Raw genomic sequence first — 24,960 nt, 5'->3', positions numbered from 1 at the left:
CAGTTGAGCAACGCGCCCAGAGAGGCACCATTAATTTTGTGGTCCTGGCACTCCAGACCATGGTCAAGGATCCAAGTCGACTATGTGGGCCCGTTTCTTGGTAAAATGTTCCTGGTGGTGGTGGATGCTTTTTCAAAATGGATTGAATGTGAAGTAATGTCGGGAAGCACCGCCACCGCCACCATTGAAAGCCTGAGGGCCATGTTTGCCACCCACGGCCTGCCTGACATACTGGTCAGTGACAATGGGCCATGTTTCACCAGTGCCAAATTTAAAGAATTCATGACCCGCAATGGGATCAAACATGTCACCTCGGCCCCGTTTAAACCAGCCTCCAATGGGCAGGCAGGGTGGGCAGTACAAACAATCAAACAGAGCCTTAAACGAGTCACAGAAGGCTCACTCCAAACCCGCCTGTCCCGAGTACTGCTCAGCTACCGCACGAGACCCCACTCACTCACAGGGGTGTCCCCGGCTGAGCTACTCATGAAAAGGACACTTAAAACCAGACTCTCGCTGGTTCACCCCAACCTGCATGATCAGGTAGAGAGCAGGCGGCAGCAACAAAATGTAAACGATGGTCGTGCCACTGTGTCACGGGAAATTGATCTGAATGACCCTGTGTATGTGCTCAACTATGGACATGGTCCCACGTGGATCACGGGTACGGTGATAGCTAAAGAAGGGAATAGGGTGTTTGTAGTCAAACTAGAGAATGGACAAATTTGCAGAAAGCACCTGGACCAAACGAGGCTGCAGTTCACAGACTGCCCTGAACAACCCACAGCAGACACCACCTTTTTCGAGCCCACAACACACACCCAAAGGATCAACGACACCACGCCGGACCAGGAAATCAAACCCATCACGCCCAACAGCCCAGCAAGGCCAGGCTCACCCAGCAGTCCTGCAGGGCCAACAACACGCCAGCCCAGCGAGGGCACAGCCAACACACCAGAACAGACATTTGTACCGAGGCGGTTCACCAGGGAAAGAAAGGCTCCCGACCGCCTCACCTTGTAAATAGTTTTCACTTTGACTTTTGGGGGGGGGAGTGATGTTGTGTATCTGTAAAGCATGCACTCCCATGTTCCGCCACCAGGGAGTGCATCCCCTGAAATCCCAAGGGATCCCAGCATCCCTTGGGAACACTGTATATAAGCCGGCCCCCAAGGCCTGTTCCTCACTCTGGAGTGTCTTAATAAAGACTGAGGTCACTGTTACTTTAACCTCCCTGTGTGCAGTCTCATCTGTGTTCGGAACACAATAATTTCAACCTTGCCTGTCATCTATTTCAGCAGCATCGGTGCCCTTGACAAAATTTCACCTTGGTCCTCAGAATCCCACCATGATCAGCCCTAACACCAAAAGCTCTAAACACACCAGCATCACCATCAGCAACATCAACCTTCTCCACAATCACCTGATGCTGCACAGGACACATGGCATCAGCATCCGACCACATTGCTGCCCGGGAGGCCAGGGATGGCCTCACCATGGCCACATTTACTTCACTTGATGCTGTACACCCTGACTGCCACATGATGCGCCTGGTTGGCACCACCCCACACCAGCTCCATAAAACATCCCTGCAATGCCTATGCCATTCCTTTCACACTCAGCAACATTGCCGGGTGGGGGTACCCTTATGTATCACCATTCACTACAACTCACTAAACCACTTCCAAAGGTGCCCACAAATCTATCCAAGAAAGCAAAGTACTGAAAATAAAGATTTCAATGTTTGACAACACGTAACCTTTACATGAACATTTGCTAAAGGACCCAATTGACTACCCTTGTGTGTTGTTAGTCGATATGATTGGACAAGGATGAGGGATGGCTAGTGAGATGGGGAACTGATAACATAGATAGAGAGAGAGGGATGGGTGGAGGTGCACAGTAATTTGCAAGGTGTGAGTAAGGATGTGCAGGGGTAGAGTAGGGAGGGCAGAGTGATGGGGATATGATGAGTGGCACAGCAGGATGAAGTGGAGTGCGGCTTTGTGGCAATGTTTCCTGATCTACTGAGCTCAGTGAAAGGTTTGCACCACTGCAGCCAGCTCCTCCTGATTGTGCCCTCTTGTGTAATGTGCAACCCGGTTGCATTGGTGTCCTGGAGATGTCCCTTCCGCCCACTGGAAAGGAAGAGGACCTCCCTGCGTGATGTGACTTCATACGTATCTGCAGGGAGTCATGGGAGAGCCTGGGTGCAGCCGTGCAGTCATTGTCAGTGTTTGCAGCACCTCAATGCTGTAGAACACTGACAGAAGAACTGTCAAAATCATTGTGGGCATGGTCCCTTTAAGGAAACCGGCTGATGACATGTCATCAAATGACATCATCAGACTGGCTTCCTCTTAATTGGCTGAGAGAAGCACAATCATTGGGAGATTCAGGACATAGAGCGGGCTCGAGTCGGGAGCAGGTTTACCACACACCACCAGCCCCGGCCACACTCGACTCGCCGCGTGTGGCAAAATCACGGCCTCTTTCTCCAATGACAGATTCTAGTAACATCCCCACAACAGATGTGAGACTAATAGGCCTATAATTTCTTAGTTTATCGCTCCTCCCCTTCTTAAATAATGCAGTAACATTGGCAGTTGTCCAATCCAAGCTGACAATGTTTGCCATTGCCTATCCATGTCAACCCTTTAAGTATCATTCGCCAGTCTATTCTAGCCAATTCACGTCTCATATCATCAAAATTACCTTTCCTTAAGTTCAGGACCCTAGTCTCTGAATTAACTGTGTCACTCTTCATCTTAATAAAGAATTCTACCATATTATGGTCACTCTTCCCCAAGGGGCCTCGCACAACAAGATTGCTAATTAGTCCTTTCTCATTGCACATCACCCAGTCTAGGATGGCCAGCCCTCTAGTTGGTTCCTTGACATATTGGTCTAGAAAACCATCCCTAATACACTCCAGGAAATCCTCCTCCACCGCATTGCTACCAGTTTGGTTAACCCAGTCAATATGTAGATTAAAGTCGCCCATGATAACTGCTGTACCTTTATTGCACGCACCCCTAATTTCTTGTTTGATGCTGTCCCCAACCTCACTTCTACTGTTTGGTGGTCTGTACTCAACTCCCACTCGCGTTTTTTGCCCTTTGGTATTCCGCAGCTCCACCCACCGATTCCACATCATCCGAGCTAATATCCTTCCTTACTATTGAGTTAATTTCCTCTTTAACCAGCAATGCCACCCCGCCTCCTTTTCCTTTCTGTCTATCCTTCCTGAATGTTGAATACACCTGGATGTTGAGTTCCCAGCCTCGGTCACCTTGGAGCCATGTCTCCATGATGCCAATTATATTATATTCGTTACTTGCATGCGCAGTTACTTCGTCCACCTTATTACAAATACTCCTCACATTGAGGCACAGAGCCTTCAGGCATGTCTTTTTAACACACTTTGCCCCTTTAGAATTTTGCTGTAATGTGGCCCTTTTTGCAATTGTACATCCCTGTCTGGAGTAAAAATTGTACATCCCTGTCTGGAGTAAAAATTGTACATTCCTGTCTGGAGTAAAAATAAAGCGGGGAAGGTGGCTCAACCGTGGCTAACAAGGGAAATTAAGGATAGTGTTAAAGAGGCATATAAATTGGCCAGAAAAAGTAGCAAACCTGAGGACTGGGAGAATTTTATAATTCAGCAGAGGAGGACAAAGGGTTTAATTAAGAGGGGGAAAATAGAGTATGAGAGGAAGCTTGCTGGGAACATAAAAACTGACTGCAAAAGCTTCTATAGATATGTGAAGAGAAAAAGATTAGTGAAGACAAACATAGGTCCCTTGCAGTCAGATTCAGGTGAATTTATAATGGAGAACAAAGAAATGGCAGACTAGTTGAACAAATACTTTGGTTCTGTCTTCACGAAGGAAGACACAAATAACCTCTGGAAATACTAGGGGGTCTAGTGAGAAGGAGGAACTGAAGGAAATCCTTCTTAGGCAGGAAATTGTGTTAGGGAAATTGATGAGATTGAAGGCCGATAAATCCCCGGGGCCTGATAGTCTGCATCCCTGAGTACTTAAGGAAGTGGCCCTAGAAATAGTGGATGCATTGGTGATCATTTTCCAGCAGTCTATCGACTCTGGATCCGTTCCTATGGACTGGAGGGTAGCTAATGTAGCACCACTTTTTAAGAAAGGAGGGAGAGAAAAAATGGGTAATTATAGACCGGTTAGCCTGACATCAGTAGTGGGGAAAATGTTGGAATCAATTATTAAAGATGAAATAGCACTGTATTTGGAAAGCGATGACAGGATCGGTCCAAGTCAGCATGGATTTATGGAAGGGAAATCATGCTTGACAAACCTTCTAGAATTTTTTGAGGATGTAACTAGTAGAGTGGACAAGAGAGAACCAGTAGATGTGGTGTATTTGGACTTTCAAAAGGCTTTTGACAAGGTCCCACATGAGATTGTTGTGCAAAATTAAAGCACATGGTATTGGGGGTAATGTACTGATGTGGATAGAGAACAGGTTGGCAGACAGGAAGCAGAGAGTCGGGATAAACGGGTCCTTTTCAGAATGGCAGGCAGTGACTAATGGGGTGCCGCAGGGCTCAGTGCTGGGACCCCAATTATTTACAATATACATTAATGATTTCGATGAAGGAATTGAGTGTAATATCTCCAAGTTTGCAGATGACACTAAACTGAGTGGCGGTGTGAGCTGTGAAGAGGATGCTAAGAGGCTGCAGGTTAGGTGAGTGGGCAAACGCATGGCAGATGCAATATAATGTAGATAAATGTGACTTTATCCACTTTGGTGGCAAAAACACGAAGGCAGAATATTATCTGAATGGCGGCAGATTAGGAAAAGGGGAGGTGCAACGAGACCTGGGAGTCATGGTACATCAGTCATTGAAAGCTGGCATGCAGGTATAGCCGGAAGTGAAGAAGGCAAATGGTATGCTGGCCTTCATAGTTAGGGGATTTGAGTATAGGAGCAGGGAGGTCTTACTGCAGTTGTACAGGGCCTTGGTGAGGCCTCACCTGGAATATTGTGTTCAGTTTTGGTATCCTAATCTGAGGAAGGACGTTCTTGCTATTGGGGGAGTGCCGCAAAGGTTCACTAGACTGATTCCCGGGATGGCAGGACTGATATATGAGGAGAAACTGGATCGACTGGGCCTTTATTCACTGGAATTTAGAAGGATGAGAAGGAATCTCATAGGAACATATAAAATCTTGAGGGGACTGGACAGGTTAGATGCAGGAAGAATGTTCCCGATGTTGGGGAAGTCCAGAACCAGAGGAAACAGTCTAAGGATAAGGGGTAAACCATTTAGGGCATCGATGAGGAGAAACTTCTTTACTCAGAGAGTTGTTATCCTGTGGAATTCCCTACCGCAGAGAGTTGTTGATGCCAGTTCATTGGATATATTCAAGAGGGAGTTAGATGTGGCCTTTATGGCTAAAGGGATCAAGGGGTATAGAGAGAAAGCAGGAAAGGGGTACTGAGGGAATGATCAGCCATGATCTTATTGAATGGTGGTGCAGGCTCAAAGGGCCGAATGGCCTACTCCTGCACCTATTTTTCTATGTTTCTATGAATCAAGACAGTTTTGGAGGATCCTGAATAAAGCATCTACAATTTCCTCACCTACTTCTTTTAATACCCTGGGATGGAAACCATCAGGTCCTGGAGATTTGTTTCTGTTTCGTCTCATTATTTTCTCATTACATCTTTTTTTACTGATATTTTCCCTTTATTTATTTTTTAGTTTTTCTCGTATCTCTGGTACACTATCCTCATCCTCTACTGTGAAGACCGATACAAAATAAGTCTGCCATTTCCTGTTTTCCAATTACAATATCGCCTACATCTGTCTTTAAGGGGCTCACATTATTCCAACAACAGCTCTTGGAAATGGGCAACACAATACATCTGGCTGCGGTAAAATGTATTCTGAAAAACAACTTAATCCACAGTGACCTGCCGGCCAGAACAGCGTGTTGTTATAATTTGAGTATAGGTGGTATAGTGCTACTGGATTCTATTGCCATGGTTACAGCGATTTTTCACTTGTATGTGTTAGAGAATTTAGAGCTATTGACATTGTCACAGCATCTTTGTAAGCAATAGGAGAAGCCTGTGAGTGAGTTGTGATGCTTTTAACAGATGTGTACGATGGTCGCATGATCACTGGTCTGGTTTCTTCTATAGGTTTAAGAATCAAATAACCTGTTTAATATTCCAAAGTGACATTGAATTCTCAAGCTGATTTGGATACTGAATAATGTGAACTCAGAAACTCCTTCAAGTCTTATAAACCTTATGAGGCTTCAATAATCATGAGTTGCCAGAGAAAAGGATCACAATTACTCCCCGTGCCTCAGACGCTTGCAGCTATCCATGTCAGTGTTTTTCTGATCTTTGCTGCTGTACAGACATCAAGCAAAGATACCTCAAACCTCAAGTTGAATAAAAAGTAATTAAAAAAAAAGTCTCTTATTGATTCAGTCTCTGTGCACCAATAAAAATAGGGGACAAACCACAATGCAGAGTGTTGGCTGGCAGTTCGCGGGCGGAAGAGGCACCTACCTGTCAGGTTCTACGATCCTACCAATAGACGTATACGATTACAGTAAGCCAAACCCCTCACCAATGGCTGCCATATCTACAATCTTCCACGTCATAATTCACATGTAAACTTCCTCCATGCTCAATTGAAAGTTCTGCTGGAATTACATTACTAGCTCTGATTTTCCCTGAATATATATAACTGAACAATCACTGTAACCATAGCAATAGAATACTATTGCATCAAACTGCTTCCAGATGGAACAAGATATTTTATCAGCCAGCATGAACACTGAGATCAAATTTGAAGATGAGATCCCACAAATCTGACCTTGGTTTAAATATTGAATCAGGCAAGAAGCATGTTTTTTAAAATGAATTTGCTATGTGCTGCTGTTAGACGACTCCATGTACTAATTGCCACAGTCAATTTTCAGACATGCATTATGTCAATCTTTAGGTACTGAAATTGTCAAGTATGTCCAGGGATTTCGCAATAGAAGAGAACTGTTTGTCTCATGTGCATGAAGGTCTTTCTCAGGTGTGAAAGAACCTTAGAACCCCACTGTTGTGTATGAATAAAGAGTCTGACTGGATACTGTGACCTTAGTCTTTTATTGCAGGTCTCCAGAGTCTCTCTCCAGCCTGTGAGGCAGAGATTGTGATATCCCTTGGGACTCCAGGGAATGAGTCCTCTGGTGGCTGTACAAGGTATATACAAGTTTACATATATAGCAACACTTCCCCCCACCCCTCCCCAAAGTCAACAGTGTAATTATTTACAAAATGAGTCGATCTGGGGCCTTTCTTTTCCTGGTTGATCGTCTCGGTACAAATGCTGGTTTGGTGAATCTTTTGTTGGGCCCTCGCTGGGCTGCTGTGCAGCTGGCCTTGCTGGGCTGCCTGGTGTGGTGAGTCCTGCTGGGCTGCTGCGGGTGATGGGTTCTGCCTTATGGCCAACTGCGGTGTCGGTTGCTACTGATGTGTATGTTGGGGAATCAAAGAAGGTAGGGTTGCTCAGGATAGTCCGTGAATCTGAGTTTGATTTGGTCCAAGTGTTTCCGGTGATTGAGTCCATTTGAAAGTTTGACCCGAAACACCCTGCTCCCCTCTTTGGCCACAATGGTGCTGGGAAGCCACTTGGGACCTTGTCCATAATTCATTGCAAATATAGGATCATTGATTTCAATTTTGCATGACACATTTGCGCTATCATGATATGCACTTTGTTGAAGCCGCCTGCTCTCTACCTGTTCATGTAGATCAGGGTGAACTAACGAGAGCCTTGTCTTAAGTGCCCTTTTTTATGAGCAGTTCAGCAGGTGGAATCCCAGTGCGGTAGCTAAGCAGTGCTCGGGATAGGCGAGTCTACAGTGAGCCTTCAGTTACCCTCTTCAAACCCTGCTTGATGGTTTGCACTGCTCTCTCTGCCTGACCATTGGATGATGGTTTGAACGGGGTAGATGTAACATGTTTAATCCCATTACGGGTCATGAACTCTTTGAACTCGGCCCTGTAAAACATGGCCCGTTGTCCCACACAAGGACATCAGGCAAACATGGCAAACATGGCCCGCAAGCTTTCAGTGGTGGCAGCGGACGTGCTTGCCGACATTATTTCACATTCGATCCATTTGGAGTATGCATCTACAACCACAAGGAACATTTTACCCAAAAACGGGCCTGCATAGTCGACGTGTACCCTAGACCACGGTTTAGAGGGCCAAGACCATAAACTTAGTGGCGCCTCCCTTGGTGCATTGCTTAACTGTGAGCATGTGTTACATCTGTGCATGCAGGACTCTAAGTCTGCATCGATACCGAGCCACCACACGTGGGATCTGGCTATCGCTTTCATCATTACGGTGTCTGGGTGGGTATTGTGGAGATCACTGATGAAAGTGTCTCTGCCCTTCTTGGGGACCACTACCCGATTACCCCACAGAAGGCAGTCTGCCTGTATAGACATTTCATCTTTGCGCCGCTGATACGGCTTTATCTCTTCCTGCATTTCCACTGGGACACTGGACCAGCTCCCGTGAAGCACACAAATTTTGACTAGGGACAGTAAGGGGTCCTGGCTCGTCCAGGTTCTAATCTGTCGGGCTGTGACGGATGATTGCTCACTCTCGAATGCTTCCATAACCATGACTAAATCTGCGGGCTGTGCCAATCCCACCCCGGTGGTGGGCAACAGCAGCCTACTGAGAGCACCGGCACAGTTTTCTGTGCCTGGCCAGTGGCGGATGGCGTAGTTGTATGCGGACAACGTGAGCACCCATCTCTGGATGTGGGCCGATGCATTCGTGTTTATCCCCTTACTCTCGGAAAACAGGGATATTAGTGGCTAATGGTCAGTTTCCAATTCAAATTTTAGCCCAAACAGATATTGATGCATTTTCTTTACCCCATAAACACACACTAATGCTTCTTTCTCAATCATGCTGTAGGCTCTCTCAGCCTTAGACAGACTTCTGGATACATAAGCAACCGTTTGCAATTTCTCAGAATCATTAGCTTGTTGCAATACACATCCGACGCCGTACGACGACACATCACATGCTAGTACCAAACGCTTACATGGATCATACAACACAAGCAATTTGTTTGAGCATAACAATTTTCTGGCTTTTACAAAGGCATTTTCTTGGCTTTTGCCCCAAACCCATTCGTCCCCTTTACACAGTAAGACATGCAGTGGTTCCAACAGTGTACTAAGACCTGATAAGAAGTTACCAAAGTAGTTCAGGAGTCCTAGAAACGACCGCAGCTCCGTCACGTTCCGTGCTCGCGATGCGTTCTCGATTGCCTCCGTCTTCAAAGCGGTGGGCCTGATGCCGTCCGCCGCGATTCTTCTCCCTGGGAACTTCACTTCAGGCATCAGGAAAATGCATTTCGAGCGTTTTAACCTGAGCCCCACGTGGTTGAGTCGACTAAGAGCCTCTTCAAGGTTTGCAGATGCTTGACTGTGTCCCGACCTTTAACCAAGATGTTGTCCTAGAAGACCACAGTGCGCGGGACCGACTTCAGTAAGCTTTCCATGTTTCTCTGGAATATGGCCGCGGCTGATCGAATTCCAAACGGGCATCTGTTATAAATAAAGAGACCTTTTTGCGTGTTGATGCAGGTGAGGCCCTTCGATGATTCCTCCAGCTCCTGCGTCATGTAGGCCGAGGTCAAGTCCAGCTTCGTGAATGTCTTTCCTCCCGCCAGCATAGCAAAAAGGTTGTCAGCCTTTGGTAGTGGGTATTGATCCTGCAGGAAGAAACGATTGATAGTTACCTTGTAATCACCATAGATTCTGCCAGTGCCGTCTCCCTTGAGGACTGGAACAATCGGACTGGCCCACTCGTTGAATTCGATCGGAGAAATTATGTCCTCTCTTTGCAGCCGGTCTAGCTCAATCTCTGCCCTTTCTCTCATCATGTAAGGTACTGCTCTCGCCTTGTGATGAATGGGTCGCGCCCCCGGAATTAGGTGGATCTGCAATTTTGCTCCTTGGAACTTCCCGATGCCTGATTCGAACAGCGAAGGGAACTTGTTTAAGACCTGGGCACACGGTGTCGTCAGCAGACGAGAGCGTTCAGACGTCATCCCAGTTCCAGATTATCTTTCCCAGCCAGCTCCTGCCGAACAGTGTGGGACCATCGCCTGGTACCACCCAGAGTGGTAGCTCTTGCACCGCTCCATCATAGGAGACCTTTACAGTAGCTCTGCCGATTAGGGGAATCAGTTCCTTTGTGTAAGTTCTCAGTTTTTTGCGAATGGGAGTCAAGACTGGCCTTGAAGCCTTGCTGCACCACAATTTTTCGAAAGTCTTTTTGCTCATAATGGACTGGCTCGCGCCCGTGTCCAGTTCCATTGATACCGGGAGTCCATTTATTTCAACCTTCAGCCTTATCGGGGGACACTTTGTGGTAAATGTGTGCACCCCATATACCTCTGCCTCCTCAGTCTGAGGCTCTGGTTCATTGTGATCTGCCGTGGATCTGTCCTCCTCTGCAACATGGTAGTTTGCAGGATTAACAGGGTTTGCAGCTCGCCTGCACATACGTTGGAGATGTCCCATTGTTCCACAGCCCTTACAAACGTACCCTTTGAATCATCATGAATGGAAACGATGATCCCCTGCAGCATCAACAAGGTGTTAATGGCTTTGCATTCATCACCCTTGATGATGGACTCTGAGACTTCTGCGGACGTTCAGCTGCAGGCATGTGGGGCCTACCCTGTATGTTGAGATTTGAAAATAACATCACTTTGTTCACAGTACTTGTAGCAGCACTCATGTGCTGAGAGATTTGCTTAGTATTGTCACGAGTGGCAATGAATGCTTGGGCTATCGCTATGGCCTTACTCAAGGTTGGGTCTCTACAGTCAAAAATTTGCGAAGTATCACTTCATGGCCAATGCCAAGTACGAAAAAGGCTCTGAGCATGTGGTCCAAGTGTCCTTCAAATTTGCAATGTCCTGCAAGGCGTCTTAGCTCGGTGACTTAACTCGCCACTTCCTGACCTTCAGGCCTTTTGCAGGTGTAGAACCGATATCTCACCATCAGAATGTTTTCCTTCAGGTTCAGATGCTCCCGGACCAGTGTGCACAAATCATCATACGATTTCTCTGTGGGTTTCGCTGAAGCAAGCAGATTTTTCATGAGGCCATACGTTGGTGCCCCGCAGATAGTGAAGAGAATCGCACTTTGTTTGGCAGCGTTCGCTTCTCCTTCCAGCTCGTTGGCCACAAAGTATTGCTCGAGTCGCTCCATGAAGGTTTCCCAATCATCTGCCTCCGAGAATTTCTCCAGGATGCCCACTGTTCTCTGCATCATTGGGTTTGTCATCTGTATCTCGTCGCCAGTTGTTATGTACGAATAAAAAGTCTGACTGGATACTGTGAGCTCAAAGTAAAGTGTGACCGTAGTCTTTTATTGCAGGTCTCCAGAGTGCCTCTGCAGCCTGTGAGGCCTCCTTAAGTACCTGTGCTCCCAAGGGATTGTGGGATCCCTTGGGACTCCAGGGGATGAGCCCTCTGATGGCTGTACAGGTATATACAAACTTACATATATAACACCTACGTGACTAGAAAGAGATTCAGGATAACTACTTTGACCATGTGTGTTCTTTCCTTGTAAACGACCAAAGGTAGAACTAGAAATTCCACTTGCCAGCTCACCAGGGATGAGTTGTTTGTCAGATTTACTGAACTAAAAAAGAAAGCCACTCAGCAGTCTGCCTTACCACCCGTATGCTTTTCACTAGCTTGGATACTACTTTCTCTGCAGTTTCACCATTTTCTCAAGCCACAAGCCACTTTGATTGAAAATGGTGAAAATGCAGAGAAAGAAGCATCCAAGATAGTGCTGGGAAGTAAACAGTGAATACAGGATTCTAATCAATGAATAAAGTCATTAGCACTAGCTCAGATCCATGGAAAAAGAACCCAGTGAGTCATAAATCGGTCATGACCCTTCATATTTGTGTGGGTTCTTTGTTAAAATTAAAGCTGTAAGGTGTAAAAGTGGAGCGGACCCTTCTCGAAGTCCACGCGTCAGTACTGACTTGTTGGGGTTGACTGACACAAAGAGGGGGAGCCCTTAAGACACATGGGTCATTCAGAAGCAGAGCTTTTCTTTGCCTTTGGTAGAAGTCGCAGTCTTTCTTAGGGCCCGAGTTTGGTTCCGCCCAAGTACCGTCCAAATGACCGCTAAGATCCTGACGGTATTTTGGGCGGAAGTTTCATGAAAAAATGTGGGAAAAACCGCCCGGTGGACAAAAATGGGCCTTGCACGCCGATTCTGGGTGGCAGTGGTAAGTAGGTCCCATTGTGGGCGGCAAATGCAATCCTCGGCAAAGTACCGCCGAAGATAGAGTCAGGCCTGGGGGGGTGGGGGGGGGGGGAAGGGGAACGACAAAATAAAAAAAATTTTCAAAACAATAAAAAAAACTAACAGAAATCCTTCAGAGGACCCCATCCACCTAAATCCCTGCAAAAGAAATACAAAAAAGAAGTGCACTAACCTTTTTTTGCAGGTCTTCACACTTACCGTTCAGGTAAAACCTGCTCCACACGGCGGTCCCTTCTGCTGTTGGAGCGGAGGGCTGCCCGGAACAATTTGGGAACTCAGCGGGCGGGAGGACTTTTATGGTCGTTGCACGCCAGCGCACGCCAGCGGAAGGTCCCCAACTGTCTTCTCTCCCCGCCGGCGTGAGGACCTGACCAAACTCGCTCGGAGGGGAGAGCGCCCAAAAAACATCGAGACCGCCGAGAAAACTCGGCGGCAGCCAGCGGTAAGTCGACCAAACTTGGGCCCTTAGTTTCTGGGCCCGAAGTTCATCGACATACCGCCCACTACTGCCTGCCTACTGCCCAAAAATGAAATTTTGGTGAAAGAGTACCTACATACCGCCGACATACCGCTCGGCAGAATATTCATCATTGATATATCGCCGAGCGGTATGCACACTGTTCGCCATGCAGAACCGCCTGCATACCGCCGGAGCTGCATACCATCCTGGAAAATGTGGTTTTACATGATGTTAAGTGGGTGGGAGTGAGCGGAGTGCTCAGAGCCGCCATTTTGAAATCGGGAACAATCAGCTAGAGCAGCACCTCTGTATTTCTGAGATGAACAGTGACTTTACAGTGCGATTTATAGCGGGAAAGGTATTTGTATTGGTACTGAGTATATTATTAAGATCAAAGGCATTTTAGTTATATTTTTTTCTTAAAAAATCTTCTGGAGATTTAAAAAGAATGGGGCTTGTACTATCTCGGCCTGTATTGCTGACTACCTGTCTAATGGAGGATCCAGATGGGAGAAGGTTATCAGAGCAAAGTTATCAGGGTAATGGAGGACGTCACAGGCTGATGAGGAGGGGGAGGCCTTACCCGCAAAGATTTTCAGGGAGAAACGTTCATATTTGGACCTGACCGATCGACAGTGCGTTCGAAGGATGCGCTTCTGAAAAGAGGTGATCAATGAGATTTGCCAGCTCATTAAGGCAGATCTGCAGCCCAGTACCACCAACATTACCTCACTCTGTCGAGATGAAAGTGACTACGGCACTTTCCTTTTATGCATATGGCTCTTTTTAGGCATCAGCTGGGGACATATGCTGTATTTCTCAGTACGTTAATCATCGGTGCATTCAACAGGTAATCGAAACACTGTACGCACGCCAGATGGAATTTATAAACTTCCCAGTGACCAGGGAGGCACAGAGTGACAGGGCTTTTGGATTTGCACGCATTGCCGGCTTCCCCAAGGTACAGAGTGCTGTTGACTGTACCCATATTATGGTGCGAGCACCATTACAAGAGGCGGAGGTGTACCAAAACCATAAGGGATTCCACTCCCTCAACATACAGCTCGCATGTGACCATACACAGTGCATAATGACAGTGAATGCAAACTTTCCAGAGAGCATCCATGATGCGCACATCTTGCGTGAGAGTACTGTGTCTGACCTGTTGAAGTCTGAGCCACAAGGTAAATGCTGGATGCTGGGGGACAAAGGGTACGGCCTCGTCACCTGGCTCCTGACCCCCCCCCAACGGAACCCTCAGACAGAAGCCGAGCAATGATATAATAAGATCCATATAGCCACACGTAATATTATCAAAAAGACAATTGGAGTGCTGAAGTATCGCTTTCGATGCTTGGACCACTCAGGAGACAGGCAGCAATATCACCCTGAGCAAGTTACTCAGTTCATAGTGGTGTGCTGCATGTTGCATAATTTAGCAATCCTGTGGGGACAGGAATTGCCACAGGGGACTGCGGGACCACCTGGGGAGAGAATGCAGGAGACGGAGGAGGAAGAAGAGGAAAATGAGGTGGGGGGTAAGGATGAGGAAGAGCTTCCAGATGAACACATAGCATCACCCCACCACGGCCCCCCCCGCTCCCCCCACCCAACACCACAGCGGAGGGCAGGCGGAGTTTATGCCACTGCAAAATTGTTACGTCAGCAGCTCATAAATAAACGCTTTGCTTGAATGTGGAGAGCTGCGTTTTGGGACCCTGATGACTGTTACCCCAAAAGTTTGACACTGTACATGAGTGCTTAAATTAAATTAAACGTTTATGTAAAAATGTAAAAAATATACAACAATTTTAAAATTTTGTAAAACTTATAACTATAAAACAACTGTAACAACTTTAACAACTTTAATAACAACTTTAACAAAACTTTAACAATTTGAATAAACTTTTAAAATCAAACTTCAATTATTAAATGAACAACTACAACAAAAGATCCTTTACTGTCCTCAACCTCAACTGTATGCTCCACCACCCTTGGGACTATTCCCCCCTTTCTTACTCTCGCCCTTCCCCTTCCCACTGCCCCTGAGCCCCGACCTCTCCGTGGTGGTACCAAGCCGGCGTGCAGCACCGCACCCTGAGTGCTGTTGCTGTCGTTGGGAGTCAGACATTGCAGGCGCAATAACTGGGGCCTCAGGAGAAGCTTGTAATGTGGAAGGCACGGCTTCAGGGTGGAAGATGTAGGCAGCTCCCTTCCCTCGGGTGCTGTTGACCTGACTACTATGGCACGGGGTATTCCCGATCCCCTCAATTCCCGCATGGCTTCGACGGCGTCAGCGGTTCGCTCCATTACGGTGATCAGACGCGACATATCCTCCTACTGCCATTCTGATAGAGTCATGATGTTTGTGGCTATCATAGCCAATGCCTTGAGCAGCTCTTGACCGTTGTCGATGCTGGCCTGTGACAGACACACCATATCCTGGTACACGCCTATCTGTCATGCAGCAACCGACCTTTTCTGCACCAAACTCCATCGCTGCGACAAAGGCGCTGCAACACTGGGACTGCCTTGCTGCACACCGCTTGATACCGCAGAATCAGAGGAGGCATGGGGGAATCCCCTAAATATAGACTTGGTGATGGAGGATGTTCCAGCTGGCCCACATGGAGCTGGTGTAGCCTCCTCCGTCTCCACCCCCACTTCCATCTCCACTAACTCCAGGATCAGCAGCTCTTCCTCTTCGTCTTCCTCTTCGTCTTCCTGATCTCTGCCAGTGGTGAAGTTGGGAGAGGGCTGGATGATGTCAGAGGTGGAGGCAGTGTGTCTGTCATCTGGTCTCTCTGTGTCGGTGTGGTCTGAATCGTCCGAGTCTGGAAGTACAAAACAACATTTAAAAATGCTTGACACCAGGGGAGGGGTCAGGGTTACATGAGTACATAGTGCAGTGACTTGTCACAGTCTTACTTGAATGTCCACCACTGCATTGCGTTACATGCCCCCAACATTGCAGTACATCACATGAGGCCAACATTACAGTGCAATAAACTTACATTACATGACATGACAGGACCGCAACACAGACCGAGAATTGTATTGAACTGACCATCCTATGTGAGTGGGTCAGCTCCAATGCCGGTGGTGGCACGGTTGCTATCCCTGACCAGGGACAGGGCACGGATCTCAATTTCTGTCAATAGCTCTTGCGTTGTGGGTCCTCCCCCATACGCCGCTGATCCGCTGCTATTGCAGATGTCTTCTTCTGCAGAAAGTGAAGTAAATGAAAGTAAAAATCTTCAATCCATTTAACATCACAGGGTCTCACACACACACACACACACACACACAGACACACACACATTAAAACACTATGTTGATCCTCTTGTTATTGCCTGAAAGCATGAATACATTGCCATAACCTTAAGATAAATAACATCATCCGTGTGACACTGAACCTACATTTACATGGTACATGGCACATGGCGGGTGCATAAATAAAATCATTACTTACTCTTGCTACCCTCACCAGGTCGTTCCACCTCTTACGGCACCTTTCCCCAGTGCGTACCATGGTACTTGTGGAGGACACAGCCTCCCGATCTCGTCCCATATCCTGTTATACTCCTTTGAGGGGGGGCTTTCCACGACCACCGTTTGTTAGCTCAGAGTAACTCTCTGTGATATGCTCGAGAAGGGCAGGTAACTCTGTCTTGCCGAAGGTGGGCGCCCTCAACCTCCCGTCCCTCTCGATGTTCCTGCACTTCGACTTTTTTTTGTGTATTTCCATTATATTTATATTATTATGATAATTGATTTGTAAAATATGTCTTATTATTGATGATACTGTATAATTATTATTTGTTATGAATATTTTTAAATTCTGTAATCTGTAATTAAACCAACTGACCCTCGACTAGCTTGCTGCTCCTTCTCACTCTCTCTCCTTTGACTTCAACTCACTGCGCATGCGCGGGCGTCCCCTGACCCCCGAAATCGCGAGTAAAAACCTTCTCTGAAAAAAACGAGAAAAAAAAATCGCTCATGCGCAGTTCAGTGCCGCACCGTCCATCGACAAGAAAGTCGATGTGGATCGACTACAATGTTACCTACCGCCCACTGTACACCGCTGTCATACTGTGGCATACTGCTGGAAAAAAATCGACCAAAATTGTGCTCTTTGGTCTTGGCGGTATGCCGGCGATTTGAAACGATGCACCGCCGGGCATACCGCCGAGAAATGGGCGGACCTTATGTAATGACCAATTTCGGGCCCTCTGTGTTTTAATCAGAAGAAGACTTTGATTTCCTCTTCTTCTTCTGTAAGAATTTTTACCTAACAGCTTTAAGAGGTATCCTTACCAGTACAAGGTACCTTTAAATACAGTGTCAGAGGTTAGAAGCTAAATTGTGGCTGCACAAGCCCGCTATAGGCAGTGCTAAGAGTGTCACTTAATTGCAAGTAGTCTGAGATCGAGAAAGACGAGAGCAAAGCCAGCTTAGATATCATCACTTGTATGTAAAGTGGGTTCAGTCAGAAACAAAGATCCAAATGAAACAGTTTATCTTGCTATGAAGGGATTCACCGACTCAACACACCCGATGCGAATGCCTGTGTCCCAGGGAATGAAGGAGACGGACTCCATCACGTTGTTCGTGAGGATGATGTTATGTAATCTCTGAACGTAATTAATTACACACTTAGACTTGAGCTATTCCTACATTACAACAGTGACTGTACGTCAAAAAGTACTTCATTGACTGTAAAGCCTTTGGGGTGTCTGGTAGTTGTGAAAGGCACTATATAAATGCAAGTCTTTTTTTAAACAGAGTGGTTCAACAAAGCTGTTAACTTGTCAGCTATCTAAGGAATTACTCTTAAAGTAATTGCATTAATTTAGAACCTCAGCCTCTGGTTACTGCTATAGTTAATACTCAGCAATCATTTGCACCGATTTATACTGATACAGGTGCAGCGTCCAGAATCCGGAAACCTCGGGACTGAGGCCGTTCCGGATTTCGCGTTTTTCCGGACTTTGGATCATCTTTCTGACGTCACAAATTTGGAAACACCCGAGCCCAGATTCGGGTATTTCCGGATTTCGGAACGTCAGAAAGGGGGGCAGGGGCTCGCCAAGGAGCTGCTTGGGCTGCCGGCCCCGTCGATGAGGTCGTCGGGCGGGGCCCAGCCGCCAAGGATGTGTTCGGGCATGCCCCGCCGAAGAGAAGGTGTTCGGGCATGTCCCGCCGAAGAGAAGGTGTTCGGGCATGTCCCGCCGAAGAGAAGGTGTTCGGGCGTGCCCCGCCGAAGAGAAGGTGTTCGGGCGTGTCCCGCCGAAGAGAAGGTGTTCGGGCATGCCCCGCCGAAGAGAAGGTGTTCGGGCATGTCCCGCCGGAGAGAAGGTGTTCGGGCATGTCCCGCCGAAGAGAAGGTGTTCGGGCGTGCCCCGCCGAAGAGAAGGTGTTCGGGCATGCCCCGCCGAAGAGAAGGTGATAGGGCATGCCCCGCCGAAGAGAAGGTGTTCGGGCATGTCCCGCCGAAGAGAAGGTGTTCGGGCGTGTCCCGCCGAAGAGAAGGTGTTCGGGTGTGTCCCGCCGAAGAGAAGGTGTTCGGGCATGCCCCGCCGAAGAGAAGGTGTTAGGGCGGAACCTGCCGTCATGGAGGTATTCGTGCGCGCCTCGCCATTGTGGAGTTATTCGGGTGGACTCCGTCGCAGAGGAGGTGTTCGGGTGGACCGGCGAGGGGGCCCCGAGCAAAGGGCAATGGCGGCAAGTGCAGCGAGGCGAGGGGTGGTGAGGCGAGGCCCAAGGTCAGGCAACGGCGGGACCCCGAGGTTGGCAGGGTCGGCGCGACCGGATTCCGGAACATTTCAGGGATTCTGGACGATCCTGCCACCAATCGGTCCGGAGTCCGGATTCTGGAACTCTGGATTTTGGACGCTGCACCTGTACACAGAACCATTGCTACTCACTTTGTTAAGTAACTGTCCATTAATGATTTGCTACTCAACTGATAGTAAACTCTGATTACATTTATGCATGTCTATTAAGCATTTATGTATCCAATTTTAACTTTATGTTGTGATTTATAACTAATAAATAGTGTTTAGTGCATGACTTGTGGTCTGGCTTCTTCCTTGATGATTTGACAAGAAAGGGCTTATTCACTCACTCTGCATTATAAGGGTAACCTAATCGAGTGCCAATAAATTACATTAATTTTGATCCGTACTGGATTAAATGTATGAAGGGCATTAAGGCTTCGACTGGTTCCTCGGCATATAGTTGTCAGGATACAAAAATCCAGCCTTCTGACATAACCTCTTCCATTCTATCTAACTGTTCACCTTTATCAGAAAATGAATTTTTGTTTCATGGAAACAGTTACTGATATGTCCTCACTATACAGTATAAATGCACACGTGGCCCATACTTGAGAGAAGGTCACTCTGTGACCAGTTACCTTTATTACCAAGACCTCAAGTGATGAAGGTGGGTGGAGCTTCCCCTTTTATACCTGAAAGTCCAGGTTAGGAGTGTCTCCCACAAGTTCACCCCCTTGTGGTCAATGTTCTCAAGGTGTACCACTTAGGTCAGCTTATACGTGGGTTACAATGACAGTAGAATACATGATAGTTACCTTTGATTAAAGCTTAGGTGGTAGCTTTCAGTGTAGAAAATGTAGGGGAAAGTTTCCTTTGTAATTTGCAGTAAAATTGTAAATCTGTTTTTATATGGTTATGATTTTGCTACAAATAGAAAAAAATCTACAGAATTTTCTATGCTCACTGTTGTACTTGAAGAAAGTCCAACTCAACAAGTAGAACATAACAAAAATGTTTCTGGGTCCGCCAGTGGTGCAGCATGTTTATATAAACAGGCGTTGTCGAATGCAGTTACCAAAAATTACAAATAAAATGTTGGCATGTGACACTTTCAGGAGAATTGCTCCTCAATAATTTGCTGTTGTACAGCTTGAGCAGCTCACAGTACTGCTGGCCTGTGCTCTTCCACTACATCCTTTAAGTGAGAGCTGGACCGGTTTCTGGCTGGGCTGGAGATCACCTCGAACAAAAAGGGGAGTTGTGGTAAAGCTGCCAGAGGAGGAAGACATGGAGCGGGAAGATGAAGAAGAGGACGAGGAACCAGATGATACAAACACTGACAGACAGGCAAAGACTCTGGCTCATCCAGCCTGTTCCTCACAACTGCAATAGTTTGTGAATCAAAATATATACACTCCCTACCCCACCAGAAAGCATGTGATGTCCTGGGAGAGACAAAAAAATAGATAAACACCCTGGTCAATTTTGGGGAAAAATCTGTGAAATTCCTATCTGACCTCCTTATGCGATCGAAACTAGTCCAGGAGATTACTCTGGTCCTGATTAATGTGATGCAGGATCTATAATGTCTCTACTTATCTGTAGAATAACTCCACGAGGCCTAGTGCTGTGCTTGAACTGCTGTGACCTTAGTCTCTTTATTGTAACTGCAGAGTATGCTCCCTGCGTGGTGACCAGTCTTTTATACAGCTCCTGCCTGGGCCTCCCACCGTTGCACCCTCTAGTGGTACCAGCATAGTATATACACAAAGTATACATATATGACAGTATCTACCTATTTGTTCGAGGTGATCTCCGCCCCATCCAGAAACAGGTCCAGCTCTCACTTGAAGGATGTAGAGGAAGAGCACAGCCAACAGTGCTGTGAGCTGCTGGAGTTGGAAGACAGCAAATTATTGAGGAGAAATTCTCCTGAAAGTCTCAGGTACCAACATTTTATTTGTAGTTTTATTTTATTTGCATGTCATAATGCCTCCTTCCCCGTTGCCTCCTTAGCCCTCTTCTTGCAGCCTCTGTAGATCTTCGCCACCTTCCTTGCTGCTGCTGCTCCACCTGATTTAGGAGCCTCAATGGTAAGCCTCACAGCATTCCCATGTTCAGCAATTGAGAACAAGCAAATCCTGTGAATCAGTTCTTGCACAAATTGACTCTGCAAAAGTATCTCACAGAGAAAGACATGCCGAAACAGCCAGAAACCTGCCCCAGAGGACCCGAGATGCCTAAAACGATGAACCAGAGACTTACTTTGCTGCCCTTTAAATACCATTGTTGAAAACTGCTTACTGATTGTTCCTGCCATGAATGATTTACTGGGCAAGTTTAGGAAGTGACATTTCAGGCATGCACAGATAACAATTTCACAAAAGGCTCCTGATTCAGGCACAGGACCCTTATTAAAAATATATAAATGATGCTTGCATTTGTTGCATCCAAGGATCCCTATCGAACACCTGAAGCCATATGGCATCGCACGCACTTCCGGTGCCTGTTCAGCGCAGACCGTCACGCTCCCAGAACTCGACTTCGTGGAACCCATTTTGGACCCAGAAAACATGTCAAGCATGCAATAATTTCTAGCCCTTTGCTCCTGTGACCTCTTGTACTAATGGTACACATTCCATAGCACAGTAACAGCAGCACTACATTCAATAGCTGCTCACCACATATTTAGGTCAAGGCCAGGGTAGGTGGGGGGTGGTGAGAGAGAACAGAAACACTATCTGACAGCCCGACTGGTGACAGCATAGAGCTCTGTTTTTGCTACTTGTGACTGTGCAGTTGGCAATGATGAACCATTTTGAGGTTATAAAATGACTGCTGTTGCGAGTTGAGAGTTGGGAAACAATTTTGTGGGCCCCAAATGGTATATAGGTCTAGTAAATCCGAGTAGGCCGGAAACCTGCCGTAATAGCTAACCAAGGGTAATGGCTGCCCGCAAAAAGAGCGCAGGCAGCACTGGTATTTTGGTGCCGCTTGCTAATTTACATGAGCGAAGTGGAGAATCTGCTGTGCAACACACACTTTCCGCCACTCACCTCAGCAGGAGGTCGAAGGTCGTGCCCGAAGGATCGGTGCAGCGTTATCGTGCAAAGTACTGTGTCGGAGCATTTGATGACAGCTCCTGGGTTTTGCTATCGAGTCCGCTGATGTATTTCCATTGTGGCATTTTAAGAGGCCTTCTTTTGTCCATGGCCCCCCTGTTACTTTCGCAGACATTAGCCTGGGTCTTGTGTGGGGGCCACAAATGGGTGCTAGACTACCTGGTACTCCCACCTTCGCTGGCTGCCATAGGTCCAATGATCTTTAACCCAGATGGTTGCTGTGTGGAGGTTTGTTCTCCACCATGGTGTTGGAGGGGGTGGAGGATGAGGATACAGTGTTTTGCAGCTAGCAGTGACAGTGCACGATTGCAGATTGCATTGGGCATTCGCTCCCTGGTGAGTGGCTCTTAAAGCACAGACTCAGATCTGGGGGGACTGTGATTGGAAACATCACATAAAGACTGTGGCAAAGATGTCCTTAAACTGTTGCATGAGACATCAATGGAAATACATTTTTTAAAAGGGGATCATGAACTATTGGTCAGGAGTTTACTGGTGTAAATGGTGCAGAGAGACATGAGTTCAAAGCTCACCATGGCAACTGGGGAATTTAAATTCAGTTAATTAAATAAATCAGGAATAGAAAGTTGGGCTGGAATTTTCATGCTGCCGTGCGTGTGGGATTGGAGATGGACTCCTACATTCTCTGCACATTTTCAGACATTGCAGTCGCAAAACCTGTCAAAGCCTCCTGCAGTTCTTCCTGCACCTCAGGATCGCCCTCGCTCTGGGTGGCCCCCAAGGCTGAACATCTGCATGCAGCTTCGGCGAGGAATCTGCTGCTGTCCATGTCTCCACTATCTGCTCTTGCTCACTTGTGATTTGTGAGACACCAGGTGACAACTCAACACTATCTCGTGAAGGACCCACCGAGGTGTGCGTATCTGCGCTGGTGCTGGGTGTGCTTAGGTGTCATGTACGTACTTTTGGGATCACTAGCCACTAGATGGCGTCACTGTTGGAGACCATTGGGTTGCATGCACGTGTGTGCAGCCCAAGTATAAAAGGCCAGCCATTTTGTATATTAGTCACTTTGGGCCTAAATAAAGCAGAGCCAAGGTCATACCTCTTGGAGTTAAACAGTACTCAGTCTAACAGTTATTGCATACACAACATTTGGCGATGAGGCAACAAGAACCTTTGCATGCAAAAATGAGCACAATTGGATTGTTGGAGCGATTCATGGAAGGAGAAGATTGGGCAGACTTTGTGAGCCGTTTGAGCCAGTTCTTCGTGGCCAACAAAATGGAGGAGGTTCACGATGCAGATTGGCGCCGGGCGGTGTTCCTCACGGTTTGCGGTCCAAAGATTTATAGTCTGATAAAGAATCTACTCCTGCCTGTGAGTCCAACAGAGAAGATGTATAAAGAATTGTGTACACTGGTACAGGACTACCTTTTGCCAGACGAAGGCATCATCATCTCGAGATACAGATTTTATACGCACGTTCGCTCAGAGGGCCAGAATGCAGCGGAATTCGTTGCCGACCTGAGATGTCTAGCAGGATTGTGTAAGTTTGGGGCTGTGTTGGTAGGCATGCTGCGGGACTTCTTTGTAATCGGCATCAACCACGAGGTGATCCTGCATGAACTACTGGCGGTGGAGACGTTGGACTTGAACAGGGCCATCACAATCGCTCAGTCATGCATGACGATGGATAGAAGTCTAAAGCAGATATCAGTGAAAAGTCAAAACTCGGCAAGTACTGTAAATATGATTGATTCGGCGTTCGGCAGAGCGGCATATGGCAGGGCCTACCCGACTGCGTACGCGAAACCTGCGGCTGCCCAAAGTCTGCCAGTGGGAATGCATTCGATTTCTCCATGTTGGCGTTATGGGGAAAATCACCGGCACCAGCAGTGATGATTTAAGCAATATAGTTGCAAAGGCTGTCTGAGAGTGGGGCATCTCCAGTGCAAGTGTCCGCAGATGAGCAAGCGTGCTGCGACATACCACATGGAGGATGATGGTCAGACTAGCGCGGATCCGGATACGCAATCCAAGATACCAGAGGAGGAATGTATTGATTCTACTCATTCCTAAATAAGAGCAAACCGATAATGATCAACGTGAAATTTAATGGGGTGTCGGTATCAATGGAACTGGACACGGGGGCGAGTCAATCGATAATGAGTCAGAGGGCATTCGACAAGCTGTGGGATACTAAGGTTGTGAGGCCCAGGCTGAGTCCAGTCAATGCGAAGTTGTGCACGTACATCAAAGAACTCATAACGGTGATTGGCAGTGCCACAATTAAAGTGTTGTATGACCATGCGGTTCACGAGTTACCGCTATGGATTGTCCCAGGCAATGGCCCAACGCTGTTCGGCAGGAACTGGCTTGAAAAAAATCAGATGCGATTGGAACGACATCAAGCCATTATCGCCGGAGAAAGATACATGTGCCCAAGTACTGAGCAAGTTCCCCTCGCTGTTCGAACCAGGCATTGGCAACTTCACGGGAGCCAAGGTACAGATCCACATGGACTCGGATGCAAGACCTGTCCATCATAAAGCTCGGGCAGTTCTGTATATGTAAGGGAAAAGGTCAAAATCGAACAAGAGAGACTCCAGCATGAAGGGATCATATTGCCAGCTGAATTTAATGAATGGGCCAGCCCGATTGTTCCTGTGCTGAAAAGTGATGGCACAGTCAGAATCTGTGGAGACTACAAGGCTACGATCAACAGGGTTTCGAAACAGGATCAGTACCCATTACCGAAGGCTGATGACTTGTTTACAATGCTAGCCGGGGGGATGTCGTTCACCAAACTGGACTTGACGTCGGCCTATATGACACAGGAACTGGTCGAGACGTCAAAGAGACTTACGTGCATTAAAACGCATAAAGGACTGTTTATTTATCACAGGTGCCCTTTTGGAATTCGCTCGGCTGCAGCAATATTTCAGAGGAACATAGAGAGTCCACTGAAGTCCGTTCCCAGAACCATTGTATTCCAAGATGACAGCCTGATCACAGGTTGTGACTCTGAGAAACATCTGAACAACCTGGAAGAGGTTGTACATTGTCTGGACAAAGTGGGACTCAGACTGAAACACTCGAAGTGCATCTTCATGGCACCAGAAGCCGAATTCCTGGGGAGGAAAATTGCTGCTGATGGCATCAGGTCCATGGACATGAAAACCAAGGCCATCAAGAATGCACCCAAGCTGCAGAATGTGACGGAGCTGTATTCGTTCCTGGGTCT

The 24,960-nt window shown here is 47.2% G+C and overlaps 1 long non-coding RNA gene across 1 annotated transcript; it reads right to left on the bottom strand.

Annotated features, from left to right (window-relative positions):
• Positions 1–14,883: 14,883 nt before the first annotated feature.
• On the bottom strand, positions 14,884–20,284 carry LOC139262291 (uncharacterized). The gene is made up of 3 exons (XR_011592938.1): positions 19,446–20,284; positions 15,915–16,070; positions 14,884–15,681 (listed from the first exon to the last, which is right to left on the bottom strand). It is a non-coding gene; the product is annotated as an uncharacterized lncRNA (long non-coding RNA).
• Between the last annotated feature and the right edge of the window lie 4,676 nt (positions 20,285–24,960).

This window comes from Pristiophorus japonicus, chromosome 4 (assembly GCF_044704955.1).
Source record: "Pristiophorus japonicus isolate sPriJap1 chromosome 4, sPriJap1.hap1, whole genome shotgun sequence".
Classification (NCBI taxonomy): Eukaryota; Metazoa; Chordata; class Chondrichthyes; family Pristiophoridae; genus Pristiophorus; species Pristiophorus japonicus.
Note: the sequence above shows the minus strand (reverse complement) of the source record. Positions and strands in the feature narration are given on the sequence as shown.